The sequence below is a fragment of the Mesoplodon densirostris genome, chromosome 4 (assembly GCF_025265405.1).
Source record: "Mesoplodon densirostris isolate mMesDen1 chromosome 4, mMesDen1 primary haplotype, whole genome shotgun sequence".
Classification (NCBI taxonomy): Eukaryota; Metazoa; Chordata; class Mammalia; order Artiodactyla; family Ziphiidae; genus Mesoplodon; species Mesoplodon densirostris.
Window position 1 is genome coordinate 88632827 of NC_082664.1, and position 16977 is coordinate 88649803.

The 16977-nt window shown below is 40.4% G+C and overlaps 1 non-coding gene and 1 pseudogene across 1 annotated transcript; one reads left to right on the plus strand and one right to left on the minus strand.

Moving 5' to 3' along the window:
• Positions 1 to 8213: 8213 nt before the first annotated feature.
• On the plus strand, positions 8214 to 8332 carry LOC132489444 (5S ribosomal RNA; annotated as a pseudogene).
• Positions 8333 to 12110: 3778 nt separating this feature from the next.
• On the minus strand, positions 12111 to 12192 carry LOC132489684 (small nucleolar RNA SNORD88). The gene has a single exon (XR_009532074.1). It is a non-coding gene; the product is annotated as a small nucleolar RNA SNORD88 (small nucleolar RNA).
• Positions 12193 to 16977: the final 4785 nt, after the last annotated feature.

Genomic DNA, 16977 nt, shown 5'->3' on the forward strand with positions numbered 1-16977 from the left:
CGCCACCAGGGAAGCCCACTTTAACCATTTTTAAATGTATAGTTTAGCGGCATTAAGTGCATTGACATGCAACCATCACCACCATCCATCTCCAGAACTTTTTTATCCTCCCAAACTAAAACTCTGTACCCATTCAACATTTATTTCCCCATTCCCCTCTCCCTCCAGCCCTTGGCAACCACCATTCCACTTTCTGTCTCCATGAATTTGACTACTCTGGGTACCTCACACAAATGGACTCCTACAATATTTGTCCTTTTGTGTCTGGCTTATTTCACTTAGCATAATATCCCCAAGGTATATCCATGTTGTAATTTTAATAGCATGTGTTAGAATTTCCTACGTTTTTAAGCCTGAATAATATTCCATTGTAGGTATATATCACATTTTGTTTATCATCCTTGTTCAGTTTAACCCACTTTTCAAACATTTCCAGAGCCCCAACTTTGCCACACCAAAATATAGAGAAGGCCCTGGAGGCACATTTGCAGAACCCCACCTGGGCAGCACACTGCCACCCCTTCCAGGTTGCTTAATTTTCCAGCCAACCAGTTAGCTGTAGGCCCTCTTATCAACCTGAGTCTCTCAAACACACAACACCAGGCACAATTGTGACTCCACCTTTCCAAATGTTTAATCCAAAGAGCTCAACTCCACCAGAAGCTGCCTACCTGGAAAGAGAGAGGTAGAAACAGAAGGTTGTGGTATGAGGGGGGAACAAAATGGAATCCTTGTCTATCTGAATACTGATGGGGCCTGCCATTTTACCTTCTCTGGCTCATTCCCTCTCCTTATAGAAGTATTCAAATCTCCACATCCTAGTAGCATCTCCCCTACACTCCACTTTTTTATCAAGCTCCAGGCCTTTCTTTTGTCGTTGCCCTCCAAATTCTGCTTTCTCCATACCAGTAACTCCATAATCCTTTGCAATCTAGCTTTAACCTCCATAAATCTAGTGCCTAGAACAAAGCAGTTACTCTAAAAATGTTTGTTAATAACTGATTCTGAAAATTTCTTGTCAAGTCATCTTATTAGCTTTGACCTCTATCATGTTTGATAGTGTTGCTGATTCCCTCCTCTTTAAAATTCTCATCCTGTAAACAAGCTAAGTGCCCATGAACAGATGAATGGATGAAAATAAGATGTGATATATATATATATATATATATATATATATGAATACTACTCAACCATTAAAAAGAAGATGAAATCTTGCCGTTTGTGACAACAGGATGGACCTTGAGGGTATTATGCTAAATGAAGTTAAGTCAGATGGAGAGAGACATATACCATATGATTTCACCCATGTGTGTGTGGAACAAACAAACAAACAAACAAATAAATGAACAAGCCAAACAAAAACAAACACATAGATAAAGAGAACAGAGTAGGGGTTACCAAAGGGGAAGGGGTTGGGGAAAGACAAAGTGGCTAAGGGGGTCAACTGTATGGTGACAGATGGAAACTAAACTTTTGGTGGTGAGCACTCGGTAGGGTACACAGAAGTAGAAATATAATGTTGTACACATGAAACTTATGTTGTAAACCAATGTTACCTCAATAAAAATATAAATTTAAAAACAATAAATTTAAAAAATAAAATAAAATTCTCATCCTATGACTCCAGAGTTCCTGGTTGTCCTCCCTGTCAGTTATTCTTTCCAATCCCTAATTTCCTGGAGGCCAGTACTTACTACAGAATAAGAATCAAGAGTGTTCCCAACATGCTACAACATGGATGAACCTTGAAAACGTGCTAAATGAAATAAGCCAGATACAAAAGGACACATATTGTATGATTCCATTTATATTCCATTTATATACCTGGAATAGGCAAATCTACAGAGACAGAAAGTAGAACAGTGGTTTCCAAAGGCTGGAGGAAGGGAGGAATATGGAGTTATTGTTTAATAAGCACAGAGTTTCAGTTTGGAAAGATGTAAAAGTTCTGGAGCGGGATGGTGGTGATGGCTGCACAACAGTGTGAATGTACTTAATGCCACTGAACTGTACACTTTAAAATGTTTAAAACGGTAAAGTTTATGTTATGTGTATTTTACTATAATAAAAAAGTTTTTCAACGAGACAAAACTAAATTTTAATAAAGATGCATACCTAAATCATAAAAAAATAATAAAGAAATTACATGATGCAATAAAAGTCAGGCCTAGGGTCTTCCCTGGTGGTCCAGTGGGTAAGACTCTGCACACCCAATGCAGGGGGCCCAGCTTCCATCCCTGGTCGGGGAACTAGATCCCACATGCATGCCACAAGTAAGAGTTCACGAGCCGCAACTAAGATCCGGCACAGCCAAAATAAATAAATGATAAATAAATAAATATATATATATATTTTTTAAGTCAGGCCTAGTGGTTAACTTTAGAGGGTATAAAGAGGTTGTAATTCTTTTTTTTTTTTTTTTTTTTTTTTTTGCGGTACGCGGGCCTCTCACTGTTGTGGCCTCTCCCGCTGCGGAGCACAGGCTCCGGACGCACAGGCTCAGCGGCCATGGCTCACAGGCCCAGCCGCTCCGCGGCATGTGGGATCTTCCCGGACCGGGGCACGAACCCGTGTCCCCTGCATCGGCAGGTGGACTCTCAACCACTGTGCCACCAGGGAAGCCCCCGAAGAGGTTGTAATTCTTTAGGAGCCAAGTGGGGTGCTTGGAAATTCTATTTTCTTACTAGAGGCATTACACACGTGTACTACAGTTAAGTCTCCTACATATGAACCTTCAAGCTGCAAGCTTTCAAAGATGCGAATGTGCATCTGGTTCCAGCAAGGAACCAGAAACTGTGCCAACAACATCATGCATGAGTGAAATTGCAACTTGCCCTCCGTTTCCTATTGCTGACAATTCTTCAGCTCTACCATCTTCCACCTCCTCTCCCTCCACTAGTCAGTAACTCTTCTTGCTTCACTCGATGCCAGTCCCTGTTTGGCAGCTGGTGTACTGTACTTTTCAAGGTACTATACTGTAAGATTAAAAATGTTTTCTTTATTTTTTTTTTTTTTTTTTTTTTTTTCTTTTTGCGGTATGTGGGCCTCTCACTGTTGTGGCCTCTCCCGTTGCGGAACACAGGCTCCGGATGCGCAGGCCCAGCGGCCATGGCTCACGGGCCCAGCCGCTCCGCGGCATATGGGATCCTCCCAGACCGGGGCACGAACCCGTATCCCCTGCATCGGCAGGCGGACTCTTAACCACTGCGCCACCAGGGAGGCCCTTCTTTATTTTTTGTTTGTTTTTTATGTATTATTTCTGTGAAAAGTATTATAAACCTATTACAGGACTTCCCTGGTGGCACAGTGGTTAGGAATCCGCCTGCCAATTCAGGGGACACGGGTTCGAGCCCTGGACCGGGAAGATCCCACATGCTGCAGAGCAACTAAGCCCGTGTGCCACAACTATTGAAGCCCGTGAGCCTGGAGCCCGTGCTCCATATCAGGAGAGGCCACCACAATGAGAAGCCTGCGCACCACAGCAAAAAGGGGGCCCTGCTCCCTGCAACTAGAGAAAGCATGCGTGCAGAACAAAGACCCAACTCAGCCAAAAATAAATAAATAAATAAATAAATTTTTTTAAAAAACCCTATTACAGTACAGTACTATATAGCCAATTGTGTTAGTTGGGTACCTAGGATAACTTTGTTGGACTTATGAACAAATTGGACTTAACGAACGTGCTCTCGGAATGGAACTTGTTCATCTGTAGGGGACTTACTGTATTTATAATTCATACATCTGTACATTTATGTTTCCTTCACTTTTTAATGTGTTAAAATAAAGATGATTTAAAATAAATAAATATCATTGATACTAAAACTAGTACTGTGCTGGAAAAGGGGGTATTTATATTGTCTCAAACTATCTCCCTAAAATGTACTGAATTATTACAAACAGAAAGTAGTAAATTTGCAGTGAAAAAATCTGGTAACTTAATGAAGTGATCCCAGTTAACATCACTAGTAATGGGACAAAATATCATCACGTGTCACTTGATATGATACACTGAGAAGGAAACAACATCACTTTAATTGTATTCCTGCCCAAAATTCATAATCTGAATCTGATCATGAGGAAACATCAGATAAGCCCAAATTGGTGGAAGCTCTGCAAATAAGTAGCCCATATTCTTCAAAGAGAGATATACAAATAACTATAAGACAAGATACAATAAAAGTGCTGTAGGAGTGCAAAGAAGAAATCAAAAGAAAGAATTTTAATCATGTGGTTATAATGAATATTATTGAGCATTTACTGTGTTCTAAGCTCTGTCTAGTCTCACTCCTTTCTGATCTCATCCGGTCTCATTGCTGTAACTACCATTTATATACCAATGACTCCCAACTTTATATATCTAGCCCTGACCTCTCTCCCAAATCCTGAACTTATATACCTAACAGCCTATTCAATATCTCCCTTTGGATGTCCAATTGACATCTTAAACTCGACATGTTTAAAACTGAACTCATTCTATCAAATCTGCTCTACTTGCAGCCTTCCCCATCTCAGTTGATGGCAACTTCATCCCTCCTGCTGTTTATAACAAAAAGCTTGGAGACATTCTTTTTTAATAGAAAGGAAAAAATAACCCAGGTACTTATCATCCAACTTCAACAATTATCAACAAATGTCCAATCTTTTTTAAAAATTTATTTTATTAAAGTATAGTTGATTTACAATGTGGTGTTAATTTCTACTGTACAGCAAAGTGATTCAGCTATACATATGCATACATTCTTTTTCATATTTTCATTATGATTTAATCACAGAACATTAAATATAGTTCCCTCTGCTATACAGTAGGACCTTGTTGTTTATCTGTTCTACATACGATAGTTTGCACCTACTAATGCTAAACTCCCAATCTATCCCTCCCCCTTCCCCTCTTCCCTTGGCAACCACAAGTCTGTTCTGTGTCTGAGTCTGATTCTGTTTCTTAGATAAGTTAATTTGTGTCATAGTTTAGATTCCACATATAAGTGATATAATATGGTATTTGTCTTTCTCTCTCTGACTTACTTCACTTAATATAATAACCTCTAGGTCCATCTATGTTGCTGCAAATGGCATTATTTCATTCTTTTTTTATGGCTGAGTAGTATTCCATTGTGTGTGTGTGTGTGTGTGTGTGTGTGTGTGTGTATAACACAATTTCTTTATCCATTCATCTGCCGATGGACAGTTAGGTTGCTTCCATGTCTTGCCTATTGTAAATACTGCAGCAGTGAACATTGGGGTGCATGCATCTTTTCAAATTACAGTTTTGTCTGGATATATGCCCAAAAGTGGGATTGCAGGACCATATGGCAACTCTATTTTTAGTTTTTTGAGGAACCTCCATACTGTTTTTCATAGTGGCTACACCACTTTATGTTCCCACCAACAGTGTAGGAGGGTTCCTTTTCTCCACACCCTCTCCAGCAATAAATGACCAATCTTGTTTCAACTATATACCCACCCACTTCCCCCCAACTGATTATTTCTAAGAAAATCCCAGACGTCATATCATTTCATCCATAAATACTTGTTTGTGTGTTAAATATAAAGAATCTTTTAAACATAATATCATTAACACACCCAAGGAAAATTAACAGTAATTTTTTAATGTTATCAAATATATAGTGTTCAAGTTTCTGCAATTGTCTCATAATTTTTTTTTTTTTTTACAATTCCAAACAAAGTTTACACATTGCATTTGGATGATACTTACCTTAGGCCTCTTTTAATCTGTAAGTCTTCCTCTTTTTTATTTCCTGCAATTTATTTATTTGTCGAGGAAATCACATCATTTGTTCTGTAAAATTTCCAACTTTGTGGATTTTTCTGATTGCATCCCTGTTGTGTCATTTAAAGTATTTTCCGGACTTCCCTGGTGGTGCAGTGGGTAAGAGTCTGCCTGCCAGTGCAGGGGACATGGGTTCGATCCCTGGTCTGCGAGGATCCCACATGCCGCGGAGCAACTGAGCCTGCACGCCACAGCTGCTGAAGCCCGCATGCCCTAGAGCCCATGTTTCACAACAAGAGGAGCCACCGCAAGGAGAAGCCCCGCGCACCGCAAAGAAGAGTAGCCACCGCTCGCCACAACTGGAGAAAGCCCAAGAGCAGCAAGGAAGACCCTATGCAGCCAAAAATAAATAAATAAATAAAATTAAAATATAAATAAATAAATAAAGTACTTTCTTTTTTATTTTTTATAAATGAACAGATAGGTATATTTGTTCAGATTTATGTTCCTTTTTTTGGCAAGAATAACTGGTATCATAAACTTCCTATTGCATCTCATCAGGAGGCATATAACATCTGGTTTAATGTATTTTTGTTCTGTTACAATTGATTAATAGGTTTAAATATTACCATCTTTTTACTTGACAGCTTAGCAGTCACTGGTAATCATTTTCTAGCTGCATTATTTCATGAGGGGCTGTAAAAAAGTGATATTCTAATTTTAGAACACTATCTTTATTCATTAGCTGGAATTCTATAAATAAGAACTTTCCCTTCATCAAATATTTGATTACCTAAGGAATGGCAGGATAAATGTTTGATTCTTTCCTTTGATTTACTAGTTTTCAAAATAATGAGTTGAGGTTCTCATGTAATACAGAATAGTTCTCTAAATAATGAACTTCTCCAGCATACTGGATGACTTATGAGACTTTTGTTTTTAGTATCACTATGAACTATGGGTTTTAACACATTTGGTGTACTTCAACCCACTGCAATTATTCTTCATTTTGAAATGCATATTGTCCCTTGGGACTTCCCTGGTGGCGCAGTGGCTAAGAATCCACCTGCCAATGCAGGGGACACGCGTTCGATCCCTGATTCAGGAAGATTCCCACATGCCGTGGAGCAACTAAGCCTGCGAGCCACAACTACTGAATCTGGCGTGCTCTAGGGCCTGTGGGCCACAACTGCTGAGCCCACGTGCTGCAACTACTGGAGCCCATGCACCTAGAGCCTGTGCTCCATGCTCTGTGCTCCACAACAAAAGAAGCCACCGCAATGAGAAGCCCACGCACCGCAATGAAGAGTAGCCCCTGCTTGCTGCAGCTAGAGAAAGCCCATGCGCAGCAAAGAAGACCCAACGCAGCTAAAAATAAATAAATAAATAAAATAAAAATTAAGAGGACCCAAGTACGTTTTAAAAAAAGAAAAAAGCATATTGTCCCATCTTTGGGCTGTGGAAGTCCTTTCAGATTAGCCCCAGATTTCTCTTGACATGATTCCAGTAGTCTTGGATAGCTTCCTTGCTTTCTGATATAACAAGATGTTCCAGGTTCATCTTGTTTATTTCCGGCCTCAGATCTAGAATCAGATGTTTCTCTAAGAAGTCTTGGTTCATTTAGTAGTAAATGGCATTTAAAGACCACAATTTGGATGGTTGGATGCTTGTTGCTACTGAGTTGGTCATTGTTTGTCTTTTTCTAACTAAATGTAGGATTTCAGGGATTTTATCCAAGTTTCTTGATTTTATATTTGTATCTCTTTCTAGTATAATCAACATCTTGGTTCCTGATAACATTAGCACAATTTATTTTCTTTATTCTATTACATATATAAAACCATTTCTGAAAAAACCCAATATTACTAATAAGGTGGCTAATGAAAACAGTTTAACATTTTTTGCAGTTCATTTCTTTCCTTTGGGGATATCCCATAAAAATGTATGATTGGGCTTCCTGGTGGCACAGTGGTTGGGAGTCCGCCTGCCGATGCAGGGGACGCGGGTTTGAGCCCTGGTCCGGGAGGATCCCACATGCCGCAGAGCAGCTAGGCCCGTGCGCCACAACTACTGAGGCCCGCACGCCTGGAGCCCGTGCTCCGCAACGAGAGAGGCCACCGCAATGTGAGGCCCGCGCACCCCAAGGAAGAGTGGCCCCTGCTTGCCGCAACTAGAGAAAAGCCTGAGCACAGCAACAAAGACCCAAAGCAGCCAAAAATAAATAAATAATAAAAATAAATAAATTTTTTTAAAAAGTATGATTAAGACGTATGTTACAACATGGATGAATCTTGAGGACATTATGCTAGGTGAAATAAGACAGTTACAAAAAGACAAATACTGTGTGATTCCACTTATATAAGGTATTTAGAGTAGTCAAAATCATAGAGAAAGTTGAATGGTGGTTACCATTCAGGGGGGGAATTGGGAGTTATTGTTTAATGAGTATAGAGTTTCAGTTTTATAAGATAAAAAGAAGTATGGTGTCTATGGCCATACCACCCTGAGTGTGCCTGATTTCATCTGATCTCAGAAGCTAAGCAGGGTTGGGCCTGGTTAGCACTTGGATGGGAGAAGACCTGGGAATGCTGAGTGCTGCAGGCTTAAAAAAAGGGGGGTAGGGTATGGAGACGGATGGTGGTTACGGTTCCACAACATCATGAACATATTTAATATCACTAAACTGTACACTTAAAAATGGTTGAAATGGTAAATTTTATGTGTATTGTATTTTATTTTATTATTTATTTATTTGGTTGTGCCGAGTCTTAGTTGCGGCAGGTGGGCTCCTTTAGTTGCAGCTCGCGGGCTCCTTAGTTGCAGCTTGAGGGCTCCTTAGTTGTGGCTTGCCTGCGGCACGTGGGCTCCTTAGTTGAGGCATGCAGGCTCCTTAGTTGTGGCATGCGAACTCTTAGTTGTGGCATGCATGTGGGATCTAGTACCCTGGCCAGGGATCAAAACCAGGCCCCCTGCACTGGGAGCACGGAGTCTTAACCACTGCGCCGCCAGGGAAGTCCCATATGTGTATTTTATCACAATAAAATTTTTTGAAAAAAATATACAGTTAAACTATTATATTTTAAAGTCATTTGAAAGAATTCTACCAATACACAGGTTAATTTATTTCACTTTGATTTTTATTTTTAGTGACTGCTTTCTTCATTTTGATTTTTTAATTGAGGTAAAATTTAAACACAGTGAAATGCACAGATCTTAGTTGTATAATTTGATGAGTTTTGATAAATATAAACATCTATTAAACTTATATACCAGTCAAGATATAAAACATTTTCCTCACTCCAGAGAGTTTTTCACGGCAACTATATTCTTATTTCTATCACTATATATTAGTTTTGCTGCTCAACAATTTTATATAAATGGAATCATGCAGTATGTAGTCTTTTGTATCCATCTTCTTTGCGCAATACAACATTTTTGAGATTCATCCATGTTGTTGCATGCATCAGCTCAGTAGTATTCTTTTGTATACATGTTCCACAATTTATCAATTCACCTATTGATGGATATTTGGGTTGTTTTGGACCATTATAAATAAAGCTCCCATGAATATTCATAAATAAGTCTTTTTGTGAACATACGTTTTTATTTCTCTTGGGCTGATATACAGGAGTAGAACTGCTGGGTCATAGGATAAGTATTTGTTTAACTTTATAAGAAACTGACAAACGGTTTTCCAAAATGGTTGTATAATTTTATACTCCCACTAACAACATATGAGAGTTTCAGGTGCTGCACATCCTCACTAACATTTGGTATTGTTAATGTGAAGTGGTAGTTCATCGTGTTTTTCAGTAAACTTTATACATCATTTATGTACAATAAAATGTACCTGTGTTAAGTATAGAGTTTGATGAACTCAACAATGTATATATGTGTGTAACCACTACCATAATCAAGTACAGCACATTTTCTTCACTCCAAATTCCCTTGTACCCCTTTGCAATCAATTCCCATCCCCTCCCCAGCCTCAGTAACCACTTTTTTGCTTTCTATCACTGTAGATAAGTTTTGCCCATTCTGTATAGAATTTCACATAAACTTATTCATGCAGTATGTACTTGTGGTGACCATGAATACGCATCACTGAAATCTTCTTTCAGAGAGTATATTTGGTTGGTGACCACACCTGCTGCCACTCTGGACCTACTCCCACGTTTGCACCAAAGCCACACTTCCATAGGCTAATCCCAGCCAATGCCAGAGAACAACAGGGCTACAAAGGCAGGCCCAATCCTGTGATAAAAAGGATTCTTCCAACAGGTCCTTTGACTTGAAGACTCTTCATCAGCCTGGCCAAACCTTTTTGGGACCTATGCTGTAGGATAAGACTCTTCCTTTCCAATCCTCATTCCTTTCCTCTCTCTTTTCCACAGATGTCAGACCTGTATCTTGGTCTGAAGCTCTCTCTGCCTTCCCTTGATCTCTCTCTGTGGTGGTTTAAAATATATCCACAAATTCAGTGACACTCCCTTCAAAAGGTAGAGCCAATTTCCTTCCTCTTGAGAGTGGACTACACTCAGTGACTTGCTTCTAATAAATAAAACAAGGCAGAAGTGATGATGCCTAACTTCCAACGCTATGTCGTAAAGAGGCATTATAGCTCCCTCCTTATTTTCTTGGTTCACTTGCTCTGGGAGAAGCCAGCTGTCATGAAGATACTCAAGCAGACCTATGGAGAGTCCTACAAGGTGAGGAGTTGAGGTTTCCTGCCAACAGCCATGTGAATGAGCCATCTTGGAAGCAGATCATACAGCCTCAGCCTCAAGCCTTCAGATTACCGTAACCCCAACTGACATCATGACTGTAACCTCACAGGAAATCCTAAGTCAAAACCACCCACCTAATTTGCTCCTGGGTTTCAGAGCCTTAGAAACTATGTGAGATAATAAATGTTTGTTATTTTAGGCTGCTAAATGTTGGAGTAATTTGTTTCAAAGCAATAGATAACCAATAAATCTCTTGCACATCTAATCACGTCTTGGTATCTACTTCTCAGGAGACCAAAAAATATTCTTTTGTGTTTTGTTTCTTTTATTTCAGCATAATGTTTTTTATTTTTCACCTATGCTGTGTATATTTGTAGTTTCTTTTTATAGCTGAGTAGTATTCTATTGCATGAAGGTAACACAATTTGTTTATCCATTTTCCTACTGATGGATGGGTTGTTTCCAGGTTTTGGCTATTATGAATAAAGTTGCTATGAACAACTATCACAAATCTCTTTGTGGACATACGTGTGTTGATTTTTCTTGGGTAAATGCCTAGGAATGGAATTTCTAGGTCATAGTGTAGATGTTTAGTTTTATAAGAAACTTCCAAATACTTTTATAAAGTCATTATAACTTTTTACACTACTATTAGCAGTATATAAGAGTCTTAGTTGTTCCACATCCTTGCTCACATTTGGTATTATTGGTCTTTTAACTTTTGCCATTTTGTGGATAAGTGATGTTACACTGTGGTTTTATTTTTTATTATTATTGTTATTTTTTGGTTGTGCCACGTGGCTTGTGGGATCTCAGTTCCCTGATCAGGGATTGAACCCTGGCCATGGAAATGAAAGCCCGAAATCCTAACTACTAGGCCACCAGGGGACTCCCCACTGTGATTTTAATTTGCATTTCCTTAGGACTAATGATGTTAAACACTTTTTCATGTACTTATTGGTCATTTGTATATCATCTCTAGTGAAAATCCATTCAAATTGCTTGGCCACTTTATAATTGGGTTGCCTTTTTTTATTGATTTGTAGATTTTAAAAAATATATTCTGGGACAGGTTATTTATCAGATTGGTCATTTCGATTTAATTTTGTTTTATACTTATGTAAAACATTTACATGATTCCAATGTCAAATTTACAAAATAAGATAAATTCAAAAAGTCTACCTTCCATCCCTGGCTGCCTTACAATCTGTTTCTTCTTTCCTCCTATAGATAACTTTTTTTTTTTTTTTTGCTGTACGCAGGCCTCTCACTGCTGTGGCCTCTCCCGTTGCGGAGCACAGGCTCCGGACACGGCTCGCGGGCCCAGCCGCTCCGCGGCATGTGGGATCTTCCGGGATCGGGGCACGAACCCGTGTCCCCTGCATCGGCAGGCGGACTCCCAACCACTGCGCCACCAGGGAAGCCCTATAGATAACTTTTGAAAAGTTTTTCATTTATCTTTGGAGTCACTATTTACTCTCTTTCTCTCTTGCTCCCCATTTGGGAGGCAGGAAATCAGATTGGCTCTACCTTTAAAATACTGTGTGTCTAGCATCCCACCATCTCCACTGACATTGCTCTGATCTGAGCTACATCATTGCTCACCAAGATTACTGCAAGTCCCCTGGCTGGTTTCCCACTGTTTTAACCAGGGCGCCTCAGACCCCCAGGTGTCAAAGTCCGGCGGGCACTTCATCCTCAGGGGTGATCGGAGTCCAGTGCTGGACATCATGAGACTGGTTTCCCACTTTAATCCTTACAGCCTCTACAGTCTATTCTCAATACAGCAGCCAAAGTTATCCTGTAAAAATCTACATCAGACCATAACATTCCTCTGTTCAAATGCCTGCATATGTTCCCTAATTCACTCAGAGTAAAAACCGAAGTCCTAACAATGCCTACAAGGTCCTAGGTAACCTGGCCTCTATTATCTCCAGTCTCATCTCCTGTTCCTCTTTCTTTCACTCCTCTGCTCCAGCCACAGTGGGCTCCAGCTATGCCTTGAATATACCAGGCATACCCCTACCTTAGGGACCTTGTACTGGCTATCCTCTCTGCCTATGAGACTCACTACCAGATACCCAAATGGCCAACACCCTTACTTCCTTCAAGTCTGCTTAAGTCTCATCTTAATAAGGCTCACCCTGACCAGCCCCTTTAAAATTGCAATCTTTCCTGCCCCTTCACCGTTCTTCCCCGTCACCACACCCTGCTCCAGCATTCTCAATCACCCTTACCATATTTTTTTCTTTTTTGCCACAGCATTAATCACTTTCTGACATACTATATACCTATTTATTATTTATTATCTGTCTCCTCCACTTGAACATAAGCTCCACAAGACCAGGGATCTTTGTGTTTTATTTGCTGGCACACAGTAAGTGCTCAATAAATATTACTGGATGAATGACTTAAAAAATGAATTCTAGGCATTGTTCTAAGCATATTTAAAAGATTATCCCACTTAATAATCAAAATAATCCTTAAGGTGGGGTGCTATTACTAATAATTTGACAGATGAGAAAACTGAAGCACAGAGAGGATGAGAAGTTGCCTAAGTTCACACAGTTGGCAAGTGAGGAAGTCAGTTTCAGAGAGGCAGTTATTTGAGTTAGGCCATACTCCTTAAATTCTTTGTGAGATGAGATGGAACCTTATTCCACAAATAAAGTAAATCATAAAGGTAAAGGTAAATAAATCCCTAGATGAGAATTAAGGGTAACAACACACTCAAGGAAAGAGATGCAGCCTGAACAGAAAGTTCAAGAATGGGGACTTCACTGGTGGCGCAGTGGTTAAGAATCTGCCTGCCAATGCAGGGGACACAGGTTCGAGCCCTGGTCCGGGAAGATCTCACATGCCGTGGAGCAACTAAGCTCGTGCGCCACAACTACTGAGCCCGCGTGCCACAACTACTGAAGCTCATGTGCCTAGAGCCCATGCTCAGCAACAAGAGAAGCCACCACAATGAGAAGCCCGTGCACTGCAACGAAGAGTAGCCCCTGCTCGACACAACTAGAGAAAGCTGTGCACAGCAACGAAGACCCAACACAGCGAAAAATAAAAATAAAAAAATAAATTTATAAAAAAAGAATGGCTGAGGGAAAGGCAAATGTCTCAGATTGACTGAATGAAGGGGTTAATGCAAAGTACTTACAGGAGGTATCATTAGAAAGGGAAGTTAGGATGTATGATGAAGGATCTTCAAGAAAGAACGGATGAGGACTTCCCTGGTGGTCCAGTGGGTAAGACTCCGCGCTCCCGGTGCAGGCGGCCTGGGTTCAATCCCTGGTCAGGGAATTAGATCCCGCATGCATGCCGCAACTGAGATCCCACGTGCCGCAACTGCAACCCGGTGCAGCCTAAATAAATAAATAAATAAATAAATAAATATTAGATAGAAGGAAAGAACTGATGAGAAGACAAAGTATCTGTGAGTTTGTAATATTGTAAAGGGAACAAAATTTCTGCAACCCTACTATACCTTGAAGGAAAGTAACTCTATTATATGAATATCTTGAAAAAAAAAGATGCAAAATTTAATTCATACACAGGCATGGCCTGCAAACTAAGTTATACATATAGATTCTCTGTACCACCATCCTCTTAACCATCCCATGAAAATCCTTAGCAATCCCTACAGTAAGAGGCAGCTTTATTCAGACTAAAGGAAAAGGTGTTATCAGAGGCCACAGCCAAACACTAACTTTCATTTCAGATGCTAATGGAATGGAAAAGAGAAAATAGTATCCATAAATGTTTCTTTCTCACATTTGGGAATCACTTTCTTAAAAAGAAGACTGTGGAGAGTGAAGGAGGAAAAGGGGAAGTTTCTTCGTTGTCCTTTGCAATGCTCTGCACAAGGAGGGTAAACCCAGTGCCTTTGCTCTTCCCATTACTTAGGGAACAAATAATAATTAGGAAAATTATGCAACAAATGTTTATTGTGGGCTTCCTCTGTGTGCTAGATAGAGTAATAAAAGCAGACTTCTTCCCCATCTCAAACTTTTTAGAGATTATTTTACTCAGTACCCGGTTAGAGGTTATTTCACTCAGTGCCTTTGCAGATAAACCAGCTATTCATGCTAAGAAGTGATCCTTTGGTTGCTGGTATGTATTATGATCATAGCATTTTCCCCAAAAGCCAAGGATAAGCTTCTGACACATCAATCCTGTAATCCAACACACCTCTCTCTGTGTAAAGAATGCTTTATAGGCAGAACTGAGTACAGGATGGGAATGTGAGCTGCATACACCTCCTTTTGGATATTTTGGTTGATAAGACCATGCAATCCAGCAGAGCAGGCTGGAATTCTGCCAAACAAGCTCATATCCCCAGAAAAACTAATGACATTCATTGGGCTAGCAGGGAGGAGCCAGTATTTTTTCTTTATGAATTATCAGAGCTAGCTTAAGTCCTATGGAGACCCTAAGCATTGAAAGGATTATGGTACCTTCCTCTCCCACACGTACATAATTCAGGATGAGTGTAATTAATTCCAATAAATTTCTGACTTTCTCATGAGGACAACCGCAATAATTGAAATATCAAAAATGAAATTATTTCCACAAAAAATTTAGAGAAGTCCCTCCTACTTTGTTAAGCATGTATATGATTTACCTGTTGGGTATTTATCACTATGTATTATGAACTGACAAAAGTCTGGGGGCTGAGAATCCCTTAAGTGGCTTAAACTTAGCCAAGGCTACCGTTACCTTTCAAACAATTTACGACCTGTAATATCTTCTGCCTTGTGCCCACTCCAGTGCATACGCAAGGAAAGAGCCTGTAATACCGTCTTCCTTTTACACCCCCTCTAACTTCCTTTTTCAGTGATGGATCCCTAGAGACCCCTTCCACAATTCAAGGGTCCTTCATCACAAATAGTTTGGAAAGCATTGGTTGTAACTGTTATATCTACGAATGCTGTATGACAAGAGTGTGGAAGAGAATACAGGAGAGTTCTCAAAAGATCACACCTGGTCAGTTCAAGGGGTAAACAGGAAAATGAAATACTACAATGGGCCCTATAACCACCACACATTACTGCATGTGCCTCACAATCATGTATATCATAGGTTCTCAAATGGACGGGTCTTTGAATGCTCCTGCCACAGCAAACTATTCCTAAACACAAAATAGGGCTTCATATACTTCTCAATTCATGTATAAATGTATTTCTTTAAAAATTTTATTCAGCTTTCGATGCATTGTATGTAGGTCGATCAGTGTTTTCTGTCTTCAGTTGTAAAATTCTGGAGCATAGATGCTAACACCCCACAGTTTTCTTTTAGTACTATCATAACCTGTATTTGCAGCTCTAATTATTATTATTATTTTTATTTATTTATTTTTGGCTGCATTGGGTCTTCATTGCTTCACATGGGCTTTCTCTAGTTGCAGCGAATGGGGGCTACTCCTTGTTGCAATGTGCAGGCTTCTCATTGCGGTGGCTATTCTTGTTGCGAAGCACAGGCTCTAGGCGCGCGGGCTTCAGTAGCTGTGGAACGCAGGCTCAGTAGTTGTGGCTCGAGGGCTCTAGAGCACAGGCTCAGTAGTTGTGGTGAATGGGCTTAGTTGCTCCGCGGCATGTGGGATCCTCCCGGACCAGGGCTCGAACCCGTGTCCCCTGAATTGGCAGGCAGATTCTTAACCACTGTGCAACCAGGGAAGTCCCCTGCAGTTTTAATTATTAAAAAAGCCAATTCTAGCAGGGTCTGAGATCACAGGCCTGAATTTCTGCCCCTACCATCTGATCAGTGTGTGGTCCTTCCCTATACCATTCATATCTATTGTCTAACCTCTTTGTCAGACTTGATGAAAGCAGAGCCTATGGTTAACTGCTGCTGACCATTATACTGAGGCCCTGTGCTAGTTAAAGGCTTCATCTTTACAGTTGCTATGGTAACTATCCCCTTCCTCTCCCTACAACCTATTCTGGCTCTGTCTCCATGTGGCACTCTTTTCTGATTGCAGAAGAGGAGGCCTGCACATCTCTCTGTGCTCTTTGCCAGATTCAGATCTGCAAATGGTGGGGTGGAGGTGTAGCAGAGCATTGTCTCATGCGTCATATAGGGTGAGGCATCCCCACCGTCTTATGTTCTGCCAGTACTATTTCTCTCTCTGCTACAAAAAGGATTTTCAGGGCCCTGTCCATTTTTAAAAACTGAGATGTAATTGACATATTATGTTCATTTCAGGTAGGGCCATATCCAAATTGCAGAATGGATTGGATATTTTGCTAAATACATGTTCCATGATAGGAACCAGGACTGCTGTGAGATACTCAAAATGCAGACACTGTCCAACCCTCCTCAGGGCCTCCAGAGGAGGCCTCCAGTGGTTCACAGGCAGTCTTGCTGAATCAGGTGCCGTGCTCCTTTCTTCCCTGTACATCCGGAAAGTATAAGGCAAATGAGACCCCAAAAAGTGCTGCTGGAGCCCTAGGGTGAAAGACAGGCTCTGTCTGATACATACACAAACAGAATGATTCAGTATTCTGTGTAAAAGAAGACACTGGA